General features: G+C 37.4%; 1 long non-coding RNA gene across 7 annotated transcripts in view; it reads right to left on the reverse strand.

Moving 5' to 3' along the window:
- LOC122219091 overlaps window positions 1-16,110 on the reverse strand; it is a 203,863-nt gene that overhangs the window by 20,594 nt on the left and 167,159 nt on the right. Inside the window, exon 6 of one of the 7 annotated variants that reach the window (XR_006202258.1) lies at window positions 2,144-2,254. The exons of the other annotated variants lie outside the window; for them this stretch is intronic. This is a non-coding gene — a long non-coding RNA (uncharacterized LOC122219091). Of the gene's footprint in view, window positions 1-2,143; window positions 2,255-16,110 lie in introns of those variants that run through there. 7 annotated transcript variants of the gene reach the window in all.

Here is a 16,110-nt window from a genome sequence, read left to right on the forward strand (position 1 = left end):
GAGTCCTCTTTGTTCTAAGCAACAAAGTCCTCTTTGCTACTGGGTTGAATATATGCCCAGCACCTATTTGTCTATTGGCATCATACTATTTGCTTACACTAATTTGGTAACCAAAAAATGGTGTGGTTTCCTGAATCGGTTACTATATCAGTTTCTAAACTTTTAAGTCATTCGCCTTCTTTATTAAGGATATGTTTGTTCTGCCAAATCTTTACATTAAGCCTCCACTTGAGGCAGTATCAGATGCCAAAAAAACTCCTCCTTCCTATAACCTATCTTATAATGTTAGCCAGTTTTCATAAATGGCCTTAAAGCTTTTATTCAAAATAAAGTGTTATGTACTTAAAAAGATGCTGTACAGTTATCAGAGAATAAGAACTGAGTTATATGTACTCTAAAATCTACAGTTTAGTACCAAGTGATTCACTCTGAAGACTAGTTGTCATTTTAGCCATGAATTCCTAATCCTTGTTTATTGAAAAACAAAGCACCCAAAATAAAATCACAGTGTTATAGATACATGAAAAATAAAAATAAAACAAGTAATATTTCTCAATTCAAATATTTGGGAATTTGAATGAGGTAGGAACATATGTCTCACAAGTGAAAACCCTTCCATGTTGAACAAAAATAAGATATCAACGCATATATAAATATAATCCCCACTGGGTAAGAAAATGAGCCCAGTAAAAAATTCCAGACTTCTGGCATTTCATTTCTTTGATAGACATTATACTAAGATCTAACACTTCTACTGATATCTATATATTTTTAATTGTTTTAATGTTTATTTGTTTTGGAAAGAGAGAAAGAGTGAGCAAGGGAGGGGCAGAGAGAGAGTGAGACATAGAATCCTGAGCAGGCTCCAGGCTGCGAGCTGTTAGCACAGAGCCCGATGCAGGGCCAGAACCCACAAGCCATGAGATCATGACCTGAGCCAAAGTCAGACACTTAACACACTGAGCCACCCTACACCCCATGAGATACATATTTTTTGCAAATAACACATCTGTGCATCTTAACAACAGATGTGCACTGCTTGGTATAAAATTTGTTGAATGTAATTTAAAAACTTAGAGGTAAAATTTCAACAAGAAGCAAATGAATTAGGTAGAATATTCCTACAACTCTTAAACTTGTAGCATTAAATAAGTGATAATCCTCTAAATCTGTTATTACTGCTTTTAAGTAACTCCAGATCTAAAACTCTAGGTGGGCATGATTTTCATATTTCTCCATTTTAATAGTTTTTAGTTGTGACATGCATAAACCATTAAGAGAGTGAAAAATGATTGAAGTGTATATAAGGATTTTATATTATTTTGCTAGGGATGCCATAATACAATACTACAGACTAGGTGGCTTACACAACAGAAATTTATTTTCTTAAAGTTCTAGAGGTTCAAAGTCCAAGATCAAGGTGCTGGCAGGCTTAGTTTCTCATGAGGTCTCTCTCCTTGGCTTGCAGATGGCTGCCTTCTTGCTGTGTCCTCACATAACCTTTCCTCATCCACAAGCACTGTTGGTGTCTTTTCCTCTTCTTATAAGGACATCAGTCCTATTGGATTAGGGCCCCATCCTTATGACCTCATTTAACCTAAACTACTTCTTTCAAGGCCCTATATCCTGGTACAGTCACATTAGGGATTAGGGCTTCAACTTAAGAATTTTGGGAGACACAATTCAGTCCAGAACAGACACATTTCCAATGATCACTTGTTGGGTATATTGATAATATTCAACATCAACTAAGTATTTACCATCAATTTAATGATCATCATCAAGTATTTTGCAAATGTCTAGTACCTGCTGTGCTAAAAGTTGCTAACCAATAAAACATTACATTTTTATATGCTTCACAGCTTACAAGGGGCTTTCAGGCATGCTTTCTCATTCAATCCTCACAACTACCCACTCTAATATTATTACCAAGTCAAGATTATTATCTTCATCTTAAAGGTGCAGAACAGACAGGGAGAGACTGACTTGCCCAAGATAGAGAGGATAATAAATGATGGGTTCAGAACTAGACATTTCTCTCCTAGTCCACTTTTGTTTCTTTTAACCTCAAATTATGATATCAGTTAAGTTTAGAATGGCCTTGCCTTGGAAAAACTACAGTTATGAATAGTAAGGTGAACAATGTTGGGTTAGTTGTGAATTATTTGGAGAATGAAAAAGTTTGAACTGGACTCCATGGCCATGCACAGTTTCCCATGGCTGACCATCTTCAGAACCTCCCAAGATTATAGTCCTAGGGAGAAAATACAGTAAGAAGAGTATGTGTTAAGCACTAAAATAATGTATATTGAATGAATAAACATTGAATAAATCCAAGAATGCCCAATAACTGGCCCACAGAGAGTCTTCAATGGTGTTGAATGAATAAATAAATGATTAAATAGCAGGGTTAGATTATTGCTAAGGTATGTGATACTTAATGGAAATGGAAAGAATTTCAGAATGTACCTTGCTATACACATCTTTCCAGGCTCAGCTCAAGAAGCTCCTCAAGATTCCCTAGTCCCTCCCCATGTGTCCAAATCCCCTCCTGTCTATCCCTAAAACATCACTTCTCATGGTCTTCTTAATCTAAGTCATGTGCATAAATCTCAGTCTCCTCCATTAGACTGTGAATTCCCAAAAGGATGGGTCTTTGCTTTATGCTTATCTCTCACAATGCTTTGCTCATAATAGGCACATATTAAATGTGCACATATTAAATATTGTGGAACTGAATCAAAGTTTGCTTGGAACCCACATTTAAAAGTGGGAGCTCCCTCTGGGGTCTTTGGAAGATTGGCTTTCTCTCACACCTGTGTGTTATCTTATCGTCACTAGTAGACATGTATTGAAAAAATTTTTTAAGTTCAGAGAAGAATCTGGAATAGTGAAACAATTCCCTCATGCTTCTATGTTTTTAGTCTCCTAAAAACTGTCTGGTTTTTCCATTCAAAGTTACACAAAACTTTTTTTTTTCTATTTCAAATGTTCGATGATACCAGAAACACTGGGAAGTTTCAGAAAATGTTGAGAAAATGAGGTAATTTAGAGCTTCAGGTACATCTGCAGTAGCAAATATAAGCAAGAATTTGCAAAAGACTCCTCAAACTAGAAAGGTTTCCTATACAAACACCTTGCAAAATAGGAGCCACCTTAGCATGTATAAATTAAAAACACTCTGAAAAGCTTTTTCGGGCAGGTGCTGATTGAAATGGAAATTTTATACAACAAAATTGATTATACTTGAAAAATTTAAAACTATAAGAAGAAAAATGAAATACAAGTAAGACCAGGTTTCAAAGATTTCTATTAAGTGTTTCTCTTTACACTGTTTTTTTTCAAGCTGTAGAAAATTCCCTGGTTGCAACCTCAGACAACAAAGGCCTCAGAGAATAGACATATATCTAAGGCAGAGGAAAGGCCATGAAGTGAGGCAGAGTCATGGTCACCACCTAAGCTAATAAATCAATTCCCACCATGAGGAAATAAAAATCCACTTCGGACTTTCCAGGCACCTAAACTTGGTAGATACTAAGGTCAAGAATCCTACCATGACCCAACTCCCATGCCCTGTCTGGTTTGTGAATCTGCCTCCCCCTTTTCTCTATTTGGTTGACAGGTAAGTAAAAAGAGTTAAAGCAGATCAGACAAGAATCAAAATAAAACACTTATTCAAAATTTTACACTTGAAACCTAGATTTGTTGTTATTTTTCACTGGGATTTGATTATAGCATATTTCAAAGGCATGATGCCTTTTAAAATCTAAATAGAATTTCACTGAAGTAGAATACAAGGAAATTCAAGGAACTTAAATTTTATTATGGTGTAATTTTTAAAAGAGACTCGTGATATTAAAATGCCACTTGATACAGAAATTCTAAGGATTGGAGAGAGATTGTTGCACAGAGCTGTGAACAGAATCATTTTTGGAACAGTGACATTCATAACAATCCCAATTGGGGGGGAATAAATGGTACATGGTCATAGTCATCACATTGTCCAAAGAAGGAAAGCCTGTTATATTTGGCTTATATATAGGCAGTGATGCTAAGCATCTCTTCTTTCCTAACTTTTAAAGCATTGGTTCTGAATAAGACAAACAGTAGGTGGTCAGCAGAAGATGCCAAAGGAGGAGATTTGATTTAGCTGGGGAGTTTTTTTAACTACAACACTCCCTCCCCTTCTGTGCTAGAATCAAAGGCAAGAGAAGAGGGAAAACATGTGTAATTTGAAAAAGTTTCCTAGACGATTTTCACTAGCCTCCAACTCTTACTAAAACAAGCAAAAAAAAACAAACAAAACAACTCACTGTTTTAAGTAATTGAGGATTACTACTTTTATAACAAGTCAAAGGAGGAAAACAAAACCTATTTTGTGGTGTAATTAGGGGGAAAAAAGGCAAAAAAAAAAAAACCCCACACCTACTCGGCAGTCATATAATTGAAGATTCTAGAACCAGAAAAAAAAACCATAGAGATCACAATACCCAACTTTCTTCATTTTATAGTTGAAGAAACTGAACATTAGAGAGGTTTGATTACTTAATGTTAGAAATAATACGGCTTTGAAACTAAAAAAGCTTTTTCTATGACGAATCTACACACAATAGAAAGTTGAGTCAATGAATATTTAGTTACAGCATCTTTTAGGAAACAATTATTGCACACTTAACTCTGTAGTAGGTAGACTTCATATATAGTTTCATACATTATTTCTAACCTTCACATCTGCTCTATAAGACAATTACTATTTTCTCGATTTTACAGATTGAATAGGAAAGGACAAAGACACAGAGAAAGTAATCCTCCAAAAATCTCATAAATATTATCCACAGAGCTGGGATTTAAATTCAGGCTATCTAACGTCAGAGCCTGAACACCTAACCACTATGTGGTGCCCCTCTGCTGAGCTGCCTACCATGTACCCAGCACTCTGCCAGCTTCTGTAAATACAACAGTGGGAGGACAATTCCTACTTCCATGGAGCCACCATAAATAATAAGAAAGTAAACCAATGTTTAAATATATGCTTTCAAGTTTTGATAAGCAACACAAAGAAAAGGAACAAAGCATTATAAAAAGGACCACCTTAATTTATGAGGTCAGGGAAGAGAAATGATATCTAAGCTGAGGCTGAGAAGGGGTCATTCATATGAAAAGAGTTTAAGGCACCAGAAATAGCATATGCCAGAACGCTGAGAGAGGAGTTTGGTCTCCTCAAGGGACTAAAAGAAGGCCATTATGACTATAATGTGGGTAATATTCCAAAATGTACTAGAAAAGATGGGAGAAGTAGATTAAGAAAGCCAGATCATGCAGAGCCTTGGTAGCCAAGTTAAGCTCTAAGGAGTTTGCATTTACTTCTCAGTGGGTGGTGCAGATGTCCTCTTGGTGGTGTGGGGGAGATTGAAAGGGAAAGCAAAAGGGAAAGAATGCATCCTGCTCCCTTGATTTGTAGGGCACCTGAATATACCACCTGATTTTCCTCCTGTTTGCTGTCATCTACTAGCGTCCTTTGTCATCTCCCACTTCCTTGCTTTATATATGGTCTTCCTTCCCATGAAACTACTGTCTTGCTCATGATGACTCCAACATTCACAAGATTATCCACTTGGGATTCTGGTTTTCTTATTGACACCATCTGTAATGTGCTTTCCTCCACTCCACCCAGGTCACCCACACTGTGATTAAATCCTAGGCTTTCCATTTCATAGCAGAAATTGCTCCACCTTCAAAATCTCAGTTTCAAGCATTTAATTCTCCAATCACCACTTTCAATCTTTCTAGCTCACTTGTTCAATAATCCCCCTAATAAAATTCTTAAACCTTTTCAAGACCTCCATTCCACGGACCCCATCATTTTCAGCTCACCTTCCCTGTGCCTCTCTAAATATAAGTACCAATAGAAAATAAAAACCCTGGTGGATACAAATATTTGAGATGGTTAACGAAACAGATGAACATTGATGAAGAAAATCACACAGGTAAGTTGACTAATTTCACATAACACTCATGACCACAAACTCCCGTAGACCCTCAAAACTCCAGCAATCTGATTGCATTTCCCCATTGCTTTGCCCCTCTCCAAGATTTACACCATTTTCTCACTCCTTAATTATTTCCCATTCTCTCATTTGGTTTCCTCCAAGTTTCATAAAGCAAACAAGAGCCAACGGGAACTTACTTTCTTTCCTGCTATTTGAGTTCAAACCTTGCTTTTGTGGATCCTGTCTCTCTGGCCTCAAGATTTTCACCTTCTTATTATCCCCTCCCTCCCTCTCTCTCATATCATTAATTCTGTATCTCAGACTCAAAACAGGCTCTAGAGTTTGTTCATAAAAAAAAAAAAGCAAACAAACCTCTATCCATCGGCCCCACATTAAACTTCCTCTCCATTTCTCTACTCTTTATAGTAGAATCTCTCAAAAATTTCCATCTCCTCAGCTTCTGTTCACTCTTCCATCCTCAACATTTTGTCTTCTGGCACTATGAACCCACAGATGGTCTGTCAGTCATTAACACTACCATGCTGCCAAGTCTAGTGGCCAATGCCCTATTCATCCTCTCAGTAGCAGCTAACATGTTTAAGCACTCCTGACCTGACATACTCTCTCCCTTGCTTTTGTGACACTACACTGCCCTGGTTTTCCCCTTACCTCATTGAGAGTCCCTTGTCAATCCTCTGCTAGGATCTTCCTTCTCCATCTGACCTCTGGTTCTTCCTTCTCTATCCTTCCTGCTATAAATGTAAGGATTCTCCACTGTTTTGTCCAGAGTTGTTTCTTAACTCATAACTCTTTCTTCTCTTTCTACACCTCAGGTGAATAAATAAAATGCATGTGCTGATGACTTCCAAACTTACACGTCTGGCCCCAAATTATTCTCTGAGCTTTTCACTTGTATCTCAATTGCCTACCTGACATTTAAAAAAAATTTTTTTAATGTTTATTTATGTTTGAGAAAGACAGAGACAGAATTCAAGTGAGTTAGGGGCAGAGAGAGAGGGAGACACAGAATCTGAAGCAGGCTCCAGGCTCCGAGTTGTCAGCACAGAACCCGACATGGGGCTCGAACTCACGAGCTGTGAGATCATGACCTGAGCCGAAGTCAGTTGCTCAACTGACTGAGCCACCCAGGCACCTCTCAATTGTCTACTTGACATTTTTTAATGTTTATTTATTTAATGTAATTTATTTACTTAATGTTTATTATCTAATGTTTATTTTATTTTGAGCACAAGTGGGGGAGGAGCAGAGAAAAAGGAGACACAGAATCCAAAGAAGGCTCCAGGCTCTGAGCTGTCAGCACAGAGCATGACTTGAGGCTCGAACCCATGAACCATGAGATCATGACCTGAGCTGAAGTTGGACACTTAACTGACTGAGCCACCCAGGTGCCTCAGCCTACTTCATCTTTACCTGATATCTAATAGGCATCTCAGAATTTATCTGGTCAAAATGCATCTCTCACTCTTTTCCCAAAATGTGATTCTCCTCTAGCTTGCCCCACATTCCCCTATATGTTGCCTCATATTTGCCTCATGCCTTTTCCTTCCTTCAGTCCCAGCCCAACAATCAAGTAGCAAATCTAGCTGTTCTCCTCCTCTCTATTGCTATCACCTGGTGCAAGACAATATCATTTCTCCCTTGGGAACTCTAGTCTTATATAGGTCAAGTGCTGATCCCGGGTGTGGTTGGGTTCTATCTAAGGGGGACTGTAAGTCAGCAAGAATGGTGATTTATATTTCCAGGGCAAAAGCTAGTTCATTTGGGCTCTAGAGCATGAACTGTGTTTTCCCAACCAAAGGCATTTCACATTCCTCCCACAATTTCCCTGGGTCTTATCTAGTAGCACCTGTTCTTCTGTCCTTCTTTCATACTATAGTGTAAAAGATACTTGTAAGAGACAATGTTGCTTCACATAGTTTTTAACAGGAATGAATACCTCAGTCAAAAATATAGAAATATCAGGGGTGTCTGGTGGCTCAGTCAGTTAAGTGTCTGACTTTGGCTCAGGTCATGATCTTGCAGTTTGTGGGTTCAAGCCCCATGTTGGGCTCTGTGCTGACAGTTCAGAGCCTGGAGCCTGCCTCAGATTCTGTGTCTCCCTCTCTCTCTGCCCCTCCGCTGCTCACACTCTGTCTCTCTTTGTCTCTCAATAATAAATAAACGTTTAAAAAAATTTTTTTAAATATAGAAATATGAAAATGTGAAATCCAGGCATCAACCTGGAGAACAGCAAGAAGCAGTGTCAGGGTACACATTCCAACAGTGTTTGTGTACCCACTGAACCTACACATGGCATTACTGTGTACAAGACCCCAGAAAGAGAAAGAAGTCTATGTACTAATTAGGCCTTAATGATTGATGTGCTGGTCCAGCTAAGCACCATACCTTGCCTCTGTGTGTGATAATTGAATACTGTCTTCCAAGTATTATCTGACTTCCTCTTCAATAACTCTGGATTCTGTCTTACAAAACCAGTGGCCACAAGTAAGTGCAGAGTCTACAGTGCACATTTAATGCATTATTTGAAAAGCACATCATTTCAAAAAGTTAAAGAAAACCAGGAGAGCTTTCTCTGTGAGTAAATCCCCCCAACACATTGATTGTTAACAAAGAATAAAGCTAAGCATCCTTCACAGAATCTTTGCATTTATGAATTCCGATTCATAGAAGTCACTTCTTCAAACTGACTTCAGGCAAATGACTAAGTTGGAAGAACTCACCTAAACACTAAAAATATAAAATGGCTTTTCACTGAATTGATGCTTTGTCAAAATAACCAAGATCTTACAGATATAAAACCATAAGGAAAGGTATATTGGAAGTTCAAACAGAAATTCTTTGATTAAAATATGGGTTTCTGGGGCACCTGGGTGGCTCAGTCAGTTAAGTGTCTGGCTCAGGTCATGACCTCAGGGTTGTGGGATCAAGCCCGTGTCAGGTTCTGCACTGAGCACGGGGCCTGCGTAAGACTCTTTCTCCCTCTGCCTCTGTCCCCTGCTCTCTCTCTCAAATTAAAAAATATATATTAAAAAAATAATATATGCATTTCTTATTGTAGCTGGTTTCTTATTTATGACAATATAGTACTCCCCCCTTATCTGTGGAGGATACATTCCAATACTCCTAGTGGATTCCTGAAGCCTCAGATAGTACTAAATCCTATATATGCTATGTTGTTTCCCATACATATAAACCTATGATAAAGGTTAATTTATAAATTAGGCACAGTAATTATTATTGTTGTAACAATAATAATAATTGAAACAATTATTGTCAATAATAACAAAATAGAATATTTAAAGCAATATACTGTAATAAAAGTTATGTGAATGTGGTCTTTCTCTCTCAAAATATCTTATTGTGCTTTCTTGTGATGATGTGAAATGGTACAATGCCTATGTGATGAGACAAAGTGAAGTGAATGTCATAGGTGTTGTGACATAGCATTAGACTACTATTGACCTTCTGACAACACATCAGTAGGATCACCTGCTTCCAGACTGTGGAATAAGAGGGGACTACTGCACATTGAAACACTTGAAGATGAAGCAGCGTTTCAGTCTGATGGCATTTGTTGACATGAGTCTCTGTTCAAGTGGCTAAAACGTAGCACAATACATACAAAATTGATTTTTTAGCTCACATTTTCAAAAGAAATATGCTAGGTCACTTTTATGTTGCTTCCATGTAAATTCAACTCCTTTAACTTAAAATCAGAATCATTAAAAATATTATTAACTTTCTAGCTCAAAGAATGAAAATGAGAAAAGCGAGCACACTGCATGATTTGCAAGCATCGCTAATCCTTTCTTCTCTAGACACTTATTTTTCAATTTATGAATGCAGCACTCTTCCAATTGCTTCCCTAACTTGTTTCCTGCTGCCTTGAACCATTTCACTGTTTATCAGCAGTTAATTCAGAATAGTTGAAGGTAACTAAGGAAATAGAAGTCAAATTCAGTCCATTTTTTATGTTTTCTGGTAATAATTTCATTGGGATTGATGTCTGATTGGTGGTTTTTCATTTAAGTGTACTCAGTTTGTTCCCTATAAGTGCTGATCTTTGGCCAAAAGTGACTGAGGAATGACTAGCCAAGAAGAGCTTGCTCTAATGAAGTTAAATCTACATTCACCATATGACCTAGTAATCCCTCAACTAAGCATTTGCCCAAGAGAAATGAAGACATGTCAATGTACACAAGTGTTTACAGTAGCTTTAGTTACTACTACTAAAAACTGAAAAAACACAGTGTGCATCAACTGGCAAATGGATATAAATACTTGTACATTGAAAAGGAAGGAAGTGCTGACAAATACAGAAATGAGGATGAATCACAAAGCATTATGCTAGATAGAAGACCCAAAACAGTACAAATTGTATGATTCCTTTTAAGTGACATTTGAAGGAGGCAAAACTATATTATGGACAAAAAACAGATCAGTGGTTGCCAAGACCCCAGAGCAACAAAAGAGAATGACAGCAAAGGGGCATGTGGAGAGCTTCTTGTGTCAATGGAAACGTTCTCTACCTTGATTTGTAAGGTGGCCACCAACTCAATAAGCATATATCCAAATTCATTAGAACTGTTCACACAAAAAGAGTGAATTCTACTGAAAGTAAATTAAGCATCAATAAACTCACTCTCCTTTTAAAAGTGTGTAACATTGTCTCCAATCTCAGGGAGCCTAAGATGGTGGATAAGGCAGTCCCAGCAAAAAGACAATTCACAGTAACTACGTACATCATTTTTTTAAAAAAAGAGGACTTCATAAGCCATGCTGTTCTAACATCTCCTTCTGTGGTTCTTCTTGGGTTTAATATGTGTCAGATGGAATTCAGGGATTGTCATGTTTGAAGTCCTGTTTTCTGAGACATTTCTAATTGTAGCACTTCAACACACAGGAAACCACTTTTGAAGCTTATGAGAGGAAACAGGTTGAATTTTCCTTTGCATTGTAGTCACAGAAAACTAATCAAATTCTAGAGTTGAAAGTCTTTAGCATCAGGAGACTTGCCTGGTGTTAACCAAGGACACTTTTTTATAGGGTATTCTCTTATAAATAATGTAACTTTATCACAATTATGTAGTTAACTTATTACTTATCACAGGAACTGCACTATACTTATTACCTGAAAAAAGGACCAAAGTTATTTTTTTGGATGGGTGACTTCCAACTCTTAACTGGGCTATAGCTGAGGCTCCATACTAAGCCATGCATTTAGTTATGTAGTCTTTCCTTTTGCTTCCAGAAAGCTTGTCATGCCCTGTGTGCACTGTCTTGGTTCACCGTCATGCAGCAGTACGGAGCACTTGTCAGTGACCTCCATTTTTCCAAGTGTATTTCAATGTTTCTCTCTCCACCCCCCACCCCTGTGCCCCCACTCCCAGCCCCCAGCCGATGACTGAACTCAGAATTGCAGCTTTCAAGGTGCTTGCCAAAGGATATAATCTTAGAGTTACTGCCAAGGAATACCTTCTGCAAAATTAGGCACGAAAGATAGTCTATGAGAATTGCCTCAATGCAGGGTTTTTCATGCCATTTAACTAGACTCACAGTAAGAAATGCATTTTGCATCATGACCCAATACACACATTTGAAAGAAATGATGAAGTTTCTTAAGATACTCTGATTAATCTTCTTTACTCTCTTCTATTTTTTTAATCCTTTTTAAAAGTTGGTTGTGAACCACTGAATTAATTTTACTAACCACTAATAGATGCAACCTGTAGCTTGAAAATCAGTGATCTACAGGCTATGAAACTTGCCATTTATCTAAACATTATATAATCCAATGAGAGTAGATCATTAGGGAGTATTTAACCTTGACTACATTTTAGGATAAACACCCCTTCCAATCTCCCACCCTCATGGACCTAAATTACTTTTATGAGTTTTATTTTTGTTTAATACCATAAGCCCATGTATTATTAAGAATGTCATCAAAGACTGTTCATTACATACATAGTATTCCCTCTATGAAGGCCAAGGGTAGAAAAAAGTCTTTCTGGTCTCACTGTCAGGAAATATGATGATTATCCTAAGTGACTGACTTATTTCTCCTTTTGGTAAAACATATTGTATTCCCTTCCTCATATTGCCAATTAGAAGGCTTAGTTTCACATTCACAGCCTACCTCTAACAAGTACATGGGAATTTGGGGCTAGGATTTGGACATTTAAACTTACTCCTAATTCCCTTTTACTCTCCTATCTTTGACTTTTTGTTCTGCCTCATGTTTCTTATTGGCCTTATATTTATTTTCACTTACTCTTTATATTTTGTATGCCACTTTAAATCTTTGTGAAACAGAAGGGAAAGATTAGAGAAAGAAAAAAAAGGGAAGGAAAGAGAAAGAGAGATTACTTTCCAAGTATGATGATAAGACTCTGGTTTTCAAGCCTTCATTTCTTACATTTCAAAGTGAAATTAACATGAAGGTACAAATTCAGAACACTTTGTCCCACCTGTATCAGAAACAATAATTATAAGAGAAACAATTTTTCTGATATCTTAACTAATAAAAACTGGGTTTAGAGTTTTATCTGAACATTAAGTATTCTATACGCAACAATAAATACTGCCTGGACCAGTAAGAAATAACTTCAAGCAAAAGCTACCTTCTGTAATTGTATATGATTTGTCCTAATACCAGAGAATGCAGTATTTTCTTTGTGGCCCAAACACTATGTGGTATCTAAATTGAAGGAACAGTTTTTTCTGAAAGAAGCAAATAACATGTATTTTACTGGTGGCCAAGGTGACTGACTTCAAATACATTTCTAAATAATGAAATAAGTCAGGATATTAGAGGACAGATAAAATCACCTATGAAAATACATGTTTGGCTTTACTTAAGACCTCTTTGAAATAGTTCAGAACCAAGGAAATTATTTGGCAATATCAACAATGAAAGAAAATTAATTTTATGACTATGTTTTAGAAAATCAAATCAACACCCCTTGTTTAAGTAGCACCCCACCTAAAAAGTTGATTTATTAAATCTATATTCATTGAATAGATCAAATATTAATATCCACCCTACCATTTTCAAACCTCTTTTATCATCTCTTCATGCTGTTTTTGCCATTTTTAGGATACTGGTATGTAAATAATCAATGACAAATAATACTATTTCTTTGATTAGCCCAACTATTCTGGTGCTACTTTGATTTCACTGGTCCACCCATCCTACCTCCAATCCAGCTGTGATTTAAACTATATAGTTATATTTGTACAAAGACAAAAGAACAGGCAGTGGGAACAAAAATAATCTTATGAAGAAATTTAAGGCTGATGGTATTTCTAAGTATTTGCCAAATAGATGTCTTAATAAACAGTATTAAAAAGAAACAACATACCCAAATGGAGTCACTTTTGCTAAGCCCCACCACAACTTAATACCTAACCTAACCACAGTTTCAGCCTCTCCCAGGAGAAGAATTTTAAGTCAGTCTGGAATTTCCTGATCAGCACATGATAAGACCTCCTGCTTTTCCCTAATGAGAGGTGGCTTGCCTGAAATAATCCACTCTGTTAACTTCTGCCTATAAAAACTTTCCATTTTGTATAACTCCGTGGACCCTCTTTCCACTTGCTAGATGGGATGCTGCTTGAATTATGAATCATTGAATAAAGCCAATTAGATCTTAAAATTTACTCAAATTTTGTGTTTTAGCAATAGTAATGGGAAAAGAGGTTGATGGAAGGATTATAATTATGATATGCAAAAGCAGATTAATTGAGTACTTTCTTTCAATGTACAATTAATAGCCTCAATGTGGCTAAGTTTTGGTTCTGTAGAGAAATTAACTTTGAGCAATAATGTGAAAGCTTAAAATCAACTTTGTTGAAGAACAGATCAAACAAGAAGGGAACTTCTGCCTTCTAATAGAACTTACTTTTTGGAATCCTGTCTCTGTTTCTCAGCTTTTCTTCCATCTTCTCTGATTATCAACCCTTGGTCTCCATTGGCTTTGGTCCTCCCCCAATCTCCTCAATTCAACCTTTCAATGTTGAGAGTGCCTTAGCACTAAGGCTTGGCCCTCTTCTTTGCACTCTCCATACTCTCCCCTGCGTCACTTCAGTCCCTCCTGGAGCTTTACACACCATCTATATGCTAGTGGCTCCCAAATATATGCTCTAGGCTCAAATACTCCTTTGCTTTTTGACCCAGAGAGTCATCCATTCGGCAAATACTTAGGCACTGAGTACCTGTGGTGTATGAGTCTAGGTCTGGAGATATAGCGGTGAATTTAACAAAGTCCCTGCTTTCACAAAACTTATTTTCTAGTAGGGAAACAGGTCATGTAAACAATAAACACATAGAATATTAATGTGTTAGAAGCAATAACTGTTAAAAAGAAAAATTAATCAAGATATAGGGATTGAGTATTAAAGTTGAAGGTAGAAACCATTCTAGGTAGAGCGGTCAGGGAAGAAATCTCTGAGGAGTTGAATTTGATCAGAGACCTGAGTGGAGTAGAGGTAAGCCAAGAGGCAAAGACCTATGGGAAGAGATTTTCTAGGTAGCAAGTAAGGCGAATGCAAAGGCCCTGAGACATGAATACCATGTTTAGTTTCTACAAAGAGAAAAAAGTCAAGTGTGCCTGGAGCAGTGAGTAAGGGAAAGAAAGGAGGAAGATGGGATCAGAGAAGTAACCAGAAGGCAAAACAAGACCCTCTCAGTCATTATAAAAATTTTAGATTTGGGGGCTCCTGGGTGGCTAACCATCCAACCCTTGATTTTGGCCAGGTCATGATCTCACAGTTTGTGAGACTGAGCCCCACATCCAACTCTGTGCTGACAGTGCAGAGCCTGGTTGGGATTCTCTCTCTCTCTCTCTCTCTCTCTCTCTCTCTCTCTCTCTCTCTGCCTCTCCCCCACTCACGCTCTCCCTCTCTCAAAATAAATAAATACCCATTTTTTTTAAAAAAGGAATTTCAGATTTTATTCTAACTCAGATGGGAAGCCAGTGAAGGGTTTTGAGCAAGTATCTGATACAGTCCAACCTAGTTATCTATCTGATATCTCTATTTGAATATCTCAAATTTAACATGCTCCAAACAGAACTCTTAACCTCCCTCCCACCGAAATTAAATTTAAAAAAAAAAATCCTGCTCCTTCTCTATTTTCCCCATCTTAGTAAATGTTACCACAGCCTATCCAATTACACAAGGCAGAATATACCAAATCATAACAGGTTCATCTATCTCTTTTATCTCTCATATCCATTCCATACTTAAAAACCTATACTCTCTATCAGAACAGATGACTAATCTATTTGCTTCTCTGTGTCTTTTATGCTACGAACCTAGTACATGACCATCTTTAACCTAAATAACAACACTAGGGCCAGATCTTTTACAGTTCTGACTTTCCATCATTGGCTTTCCCATGACCTAAATATAAAATCCATAAACCCTGCCATGATCTACAAGGTCTTGCACAATTGAGTCTATGACTTTTTTTATATATCTTTTTATATCTCACACCACTTTTCCTTTTTTTTTTTTCAATATATGAAGTTTATTGTCAAATTGGTTTCCATACAAAACCCAGTGCTCATCCCAAAAGGTGCCCTCCTCAATACCCATCACTCACCCTCCCCTCCCTCCCACCCCCCATCAACCCTCAGTTTGTTCTCAGTTTTTAAGAGTCTCTTATGCTTTGGCTCTCTTCCACTCTAACCTCTTTTTTTTTTCCTTCCCCTCCGCCATGGGTTTCTGTTAAGTTTCTCAGGATCCACATAAGAGTGAAACCATATGGTATCTGTCTTTCTCTGTATGGTTTATTTCACTTAGCATAACACTCTCCAGTTCCATCCATGTTGCTACAAAGGGCCGTATTTCATTCTTTCTCATTGCCACATAGTACTCCATTGTCACACCACTTTTCCTAAACTTCTGATGCTCCAGCACACTTACCTCTACCATTTCTTTGCACACACCTTTCCTATCATAGGGAATTTAGCTTACTATTCTTCACTACTCTCTCATAGTTGCCTCTCTCTTCCTTCATTCTTAACTGACATGTCCCTTCCTCAGAGAGGACTTCCTTACCCACCCATTATATTGTTGTCTTTCCCTGTTATCCTCT

This window comes from Panthera leo, chromosome B2, assembly GCF_018350215.1.
Source record: "Panthera leo isolate Ple1 chromosome B2, P.leo_Ple1_pat1.1, whole genome shotgun sequence".
Classification (NCBI taxonomy): domain Eukaryota; kingdom Metazoa; phylum Chordata; class Mammalia; order Carnivora; family Felidae; genus Panthera; species Panthera leo.